The following is a 5011-nucleotide window of genomic DNA, read 5'->3' as shown; positions in this document are numbered from 1 at the left end:
TGCTCTCTCTTTAGGGATTTGGATATGACCATGGGCACCTGGTCAGTCTGTTGCTCTCTCTTTAGGGATTTTAGGGATCTCTGTTGCTTTTTAATCCTCTTTCTATCCTCTGACTGGGGTGGGAGGGGACCGGTTGAGAGACCGGGTACAGACTGGGTGCAGACGGGCGAGGCTGGCATGGCATGGCATGCGGGCATGCAGGCAGGCAGGCAGGCTGGGTTTGGTGGTTTTCGGGGAATGAGGTTTAGCAGCAGTGCCCCTGTGTGCTGTGGTGTGTAGCGGTGTGCTGCGGTGTGGGAAGACAGGGCATGTGGGCAGTGAGGAACGTGAGGGCTATTTATACTTTCTGTACCTCCAGATCGCCAGATCCACGGGCATGGAAAGGGGGGGGGGAGTGTGAGTGAGCTCTGAAAGCTGTATACTGTAAAAGACGTGTGTGTGTGTCTGTGTGTGCGTGTGCAGCTGGGCTCTGAAAGCTGTATACAGTAAAATACGTGTGTGTATGTGGGCAGCTGGGTAATGACTGTTAAAGCTGTATACTGACGAAGATGTGTGTGTGTGTGTGGGCAGTGAGGTCTTATCTACCCTGAATCTCATTCTGCAGAAGAAAGCCAGACAGCAGACCCCAGTGCTGAGGGTAGGGCCCTGATAGCATTTGTTTGCTCTGATAAGACACACACACACACACGCACACACACACACGCACACACACACACATTTGGTCTGCAGGACAGCACCTCCATGCTGAATTTGGCAAAGCCTTGAGGTTATGTGTGTGTGTGTTTGTGTGTGCGTGTGCATATATTTGTGTGTGTGTGTGTATGTGTGTGTGTGTGTGTGTGTGTGTTTGTGCGTGTGCCTGTGTGTGCGTGTGTGTTTGTGTGTGCGTGTGCATACTGTATATTTGTGTGTGTGTGTGTGTGTGTGTGCGTGTGTGTGCCTGTGTTTGTGCGTGTGTGTGTGTTTGTGCGTGTGTGTGCATGTGTGTGTGTGCGATGCGTGTGTGTGTGTGTGTGTGTGCCTGTGTTTGTGTATGTGTGTGAGCGCAGAACTGAAATCCTCCGTAAGACACCACTCACTGGGCTCCTCTGCACTCCTGCTCTCACCCTGTCCCAACACAAATCTGACATTTGATTAGAAACTCTACTGAGGAGAGGTGACCACACTAGTGGACTCTGAAGATGACCACACTAGTGGACTCTAAAGGTGACCATACTACTGAGGAGAGGTGACCACACTAGTGGACTCTGAAGGTGACCACACTTAGTGGACTCTGAAGATGACCACACTAGTGGACTCTAAAGGTGACGAGACTAGTGGACTCTGAAGGTGACGAGACTAGTAGACTCTGAAGGTGACCACACTAGTGGACTCTGAAGGTGACGAGACTAGTGGACTCTGAAGTGTTTATGGCCATTAATAAATGGGGAAGAAGTTAAATTTGTACTTTCTCTCTTGATTTCTTGCCTTCTTTCTCACTGTCTACTTTTGTTTCCACAAACCAAACTGAAGTCCATCAACCTTGAGCAAGAGCTCCCGAGAGCCCTGAGATTTCCAAGAGAGATTTGAGTTATTGGGAAACCTAAATATACCACGGAAAGCACGTTAAGGCTGTCCTACCCCACACAGTCCAGAGTTCAGATAATTAATTTTGGGGTTTTTGGCTCGAGCAGAGAGTTGATTTCCCCTGGTGACCACGCAGGAGAGAGGCTCTGCTCCTCAACTTGCAGCACCCTGTGAGTCAACCACTTTTGCTTTGTTTTTCTTTTTTCTCACCTGGACCTAACCTAATTATCTCATCTTTTATTAATGGACTTTTTCTTCTTTTTTTATTGGGGGATTCTTCAGATTACTGCACTGCAGAGCGGATAATTCATTTATACACACACACACACAAATTAATTTAATCAATCCCAGTATAATAATGACTGCCAGGCCAATTACAGTGCTCACAATTCTCTCATGAAAATATAGCACCCCTCACACACACACACAGACACACACGCACATACAGACACACACACACACACACACACACACACACACACACACACATATTGACCTTCCACAGCATACATTACCATGGTAAAGCCGTTCTGTGTTCTGGCGTCCAAGTTTTTGCACGGAATGAAACCTATTTAGTTTCTCCACATACAGTGTGGTAAAAGAGCGCATTGAGGCGCTGTCCTTAAGAACCCCGACCTTACCGGCATCGAGTCGACCCCAACAGGAAGTGGCTGTGTATAGTTCTGGCGTTAGTCCAACTCTGGTCTTTAATAGTGGGCAGACTTGTGTGATCTCTCTCTTTAATGGCCTTCGGTAGTATGCGGTAGTGAAATTGATCTAGCTAAACAACTATGGCACGGATATCACTTAAAATCTCATATCTTGGTTTGGATTGATTGGGATCCTCACATAACTACAAACCAGGATGTTTGGGGATTGATTGTGACGTCCGTCTCAAGCCAAAGCAGTCTGTTGATGTGTAGTTGACGACAATCAGATATCACTGTTTCCACCATTGGGTTTAGTGTTATGGTGTTTCCCATCTGTTCCTCCCTCCTCCTCCCTAGATGTTTTAGGGTCAGTGGGAACCTCATGATGAGTGGCCTCAAACTCTGGGCTTAGTCATGGTTGGCCAGCACTGTGTGCGCCACATCTCACTGTAGCTTCAGATGAGTTTTTAAGGGCAGTTATGCCGAGCCGTACCGATGCGCGGAGCCTGACACTGATGGATTGCCCTCTGAGATCCTGGAGGCTGGTTGGTAAATTCTTCTTTGCCGGTGCCCCAGTGACTCAGCTGTGTGGAATGTTTCTTTCCCTTATATTTCCCTCGCTCTCTCGCTCTCTTGCTCTCTCGCTCTCTCGCTCTCTCGCTTTCATCTGTTCACCTGACAGCCTGAAGCCAGATGGGCCTTGGCATTTTTCATGGAAGCACGTAGCTTGTGCCTGTGTGTGTCGGTGTGTCTGAGTGTGTGTGTGTGTGTGTGTGTGTGTGGAAGCACACAGCTTGTGTCTCTGTGTGTGCGTCTGTGTGTGAGTGTGTGTGTGTGTGTAGAGTGGGGTTGCAGGTGCACCTTTATAATAGACTGCAGTCCAAACTTCTTTTAAAGTCAACCTGTTCTGATCAGAGATGAATGTTGGACAGCTTTTGGGCACACACATAGTTCTCTGAAATGGTTTTGGGCAAAGGCGAAGTTCTGGGAGATCATTTTACTTTTGGGCATACACGATGTTCTCTGAGATAGTTTTGGGCATGGTCATATTTTACTTTTGGGCATACACGATGTTCTCTGAGATAGTTGTGGGCATGGTCATTGTTTACTGATATCATTTTACTTTTGGGCATAGCCATTGTTTTCCAAATTCTGTCCCAAAGCTGCAGCACTTCACCATTTTTGCTCATATACAGACTCACTCACATAAGATTAATGGTTTTCATTTCTCTTTAATATCCGAGGCACAATTTTTAACCTTTCAGCAGGGGAGTTTTGAACGTTCTAACAGAAGATTCTGTTCTGCAACAATGTAAGGTTCTAAAATTCCATGTTGAATTAGGAGCCGTATAGACAGGGCTCTGGTTAAAGACAATGAAATCAGATTTCATTTAGAGCGTTCAATTCCCAACATTCCCGTCACACCGGTGTGATGGCAGCGGCTGAAAGCATATTTTTAAACAGCACTCGTTCGATTTGAAAAGAGATTGCCTATTAAATGTAATCAGATGATTCCACTTCTTTTGGTCCATCTATGTGAGCTGATTAAATGAGTTTCTTCTAAACTCAAGGGCTCATTTGGCAGTCTGTGCTGAGGTCATTGTGTGCTGATTAGAAAACTATTGTTATGGCATGATAAGAGATGTGAATGTGATGGAAGATGTGATGAGTCATGTAGCTAACAGTGGCAGTTCTCCAGAACAACACTGAGTGCAAGAGCATACGTCATTCCTTGTCATTTATTCATTGGGCAGCGACTTACCGAAGAGGATAACATTCAAGCTACAGTGCTGAGGAGACCTTATCTAGGAAATGCTACTGCATCTGTCAATACTACTGCTAGAGGAGAAGAGTGACCATGCTATTTAATGTCCTCTGGATGCGTCCAGTCTGAGGTGGACTGAGAGTGATTCTATAATGTGTTTGTTCAGATACAGCGTCGTCAGTGCGTCCTCTGACACCTGTAATAAAAGGTGAGGGCGTCTCCCTGATGTCGTCCACGCTGTCATAAAGACGAGAGGCGGGTAGGCAGTGTAAACACACGGTGCACTCTCTCTGTTTGCACACACACACACACACACACACACACACACACACACACACACACACACACACGGTGCACTCTCTCTGTTTGCACAGCGTCCAGATCAAGTGGCCTTTTTCGCGTCAGCTTGCACTCGGGGGTCAACAGTTACCCGGCAGCAGTGGACTGAGTTTAGGTCTGAACTCCATTTAAGGCTCTCCAGCGCCCATGTCTCTTTATATTGTTTTTTTTGTTGTTTTTTTTTAAGCATTTTAGTGCTATGTTCTATCATTTAGGCCTATTTTATTAGTTCTGTTACTGATGTTTAAATGTTTCTGGTATGGTATCGTTTCAGTTATCATGACAGCACTAGTGTGTGTGTGTGGGTTTGTAACCACTGCCTGCGGGCTTGCCTCTCCAGATCCAGTATCAGTATTGCTGTGTGTGTGTGTGTGTGTGTGTGTGTGTGTGTGTGTGTGCGTGTCATTGTGTAACCACTGCCTGTGTCCGTGCCTCTCCAGATCCAGTATCAGTATTGCTGTGTGTGTGTGTGTGTGTGTGTGTGTGTGTGTGTGTGTCATTGTGTAACCACTGTCTGTGTGCTTGCCTCTCCAGATCCACTATCAGTATTGCTGTGTGTGTGTGTGTGTGTGTGTGTGTGTGTGTGTGTGTCATTGTGTAACCACTGCCTGTGTCTTTGCCTCTCCAGATGCCTGTATCAGTATTGTTGTGTGTGTGTGTGTGTGTGTGTGTGTCATTGTGTCATTGTCAT

At 46.5% G+C, this 5011-nt stretch overlaps 1 protein-coding gene across 1 annotated transcript in view; it reads left to right on the top strand.

Moving 5' to 3' along the window:
• The first annotated feature begins 2028 nt into the window (after positions 1 to 2028).
• il11ra (interleukin 11 receptor, alpha) overlaps positions 2029 to 5011 on the top strand; it is a 22450-nt gene continuing 19467 nt past the window's right edge. The window contains exon 1 of the mRNA XM_048259354.1: positions 2029 to 4435. The gene's annotated coding sequence lies outside the window, so the exon portion shown is untranslated. The remainder of the gene's footprint in view (positions 4436 to 5011) is intronic.

Source organism: Alosa alosa, chromosome 12 (assembly GCF_017589495.1).
Source record: "Alosa alosa isolate M-15738 ecotype Scorff River chromosome 12, AALO_Geno_1.1, whole genome shotgun sequence".
Taxonomy (NCBI): domain Eukaryota; kingdom Metazoa; phylum Chordata; class Actinopteri; order Clupeiformes; family Clupeidae; genus Alosa; species Alosa alosa.
Note: the sequence above shows the minus strand (reverse complement) of the source record. Positions and strands in the feature narration are given on the sequence as shown.